The sequence below is a fragment of the Aplysia californica genome, unplaced genomic scaffold, assembly GCF_000002075.1.
Source record: "Aplysia californica isolate F4 #8 unplaced genomic scaffold, AplCal3.0 scaffold00348, whole genome shotgun sequence".
NCBI lineage: Eukaryota > Metazoa > Mollusca > Gastropoda > Aplysiida > Aplysiidae > Aplysia > Aplysia californica.
The window spans coordinates 164,425-165,166 of NW_004797618.1; the positions used below are offsets into that span (position 1 = coordinate 164,425).

The following is a 742-nucleotide window of genomic DNA, read 5'->3' on the forward strand; positions in this document are numbered from 1 at the left end:
ACCTCATCTCTGATTGGGATCTGTCTTGTTTTCCTTAACACTTCCACATTGGTGACCCTGTCTGTCCATCAGTTGATCCTCAGTAACTTTCTTAGACACATGTTCAAGAAAACCTGGATTCTCTTTATGCAAATCTGTGATGCGTTCCATGTCTCACATCCATACAACAGGACCGACTTCACATTTGAATTGAAAATCCTCAGCTTTGTTCGAAGTGGGATATTCGGGCACTTTGTACTATTTCTTTACTTACTTGTCTTACTTGTCCACTGTGTTGGGGTCACTGCAGTCGGAACATGCCCTTATCAAAAGTAAAAAACAAAACAAAAAAACCCAAGAACCCCTCATCATGATCTGTAGCGACTTGTGTGAGAGAAACGATGTCTTGTGACAAGTAAAGACAAAGGGGACAGGTAGAACTAGCTGGGGTAATTGAGGAACGTTTTTTTAGTAATAATGAAGGGGGGAAAGGGGGAGGGGGGACACATACACAGACACAAAGGACAGATTTGGAAGACACGGAGCAGAATGAAGGGGAATTGAGACCACAATCATACATTACTACTACTATCTTGTGAAAGGCAATGGAGAAAAAAAATAAACAACTGCAGCTCTTGTAAACAAATATTGATCAAAAACAAATTGGAGGACAAGGAAGAATGTGATCTCGTGCTATTTTGAACATTCTTTTCGAACAAAAAAATAAAGTACGCAGTGGTGACTGGAACGTGACACATCCCCC

At 40.8% G+C, this 742-nt stretch overlaps 1 protein-coding gene across 1 annotated transcript in view; it reads right to left on the reverse strand.

Annotated features, from left to right (window-relative positions):
* Window positions 1-742, reverse strand: part of LOC101846011 (girdin) — a gene marked incomplete in the record, with an annotated part of 124,263 nt that overhangs the window by 101,027 nt on the left and 22,494 nt on the right.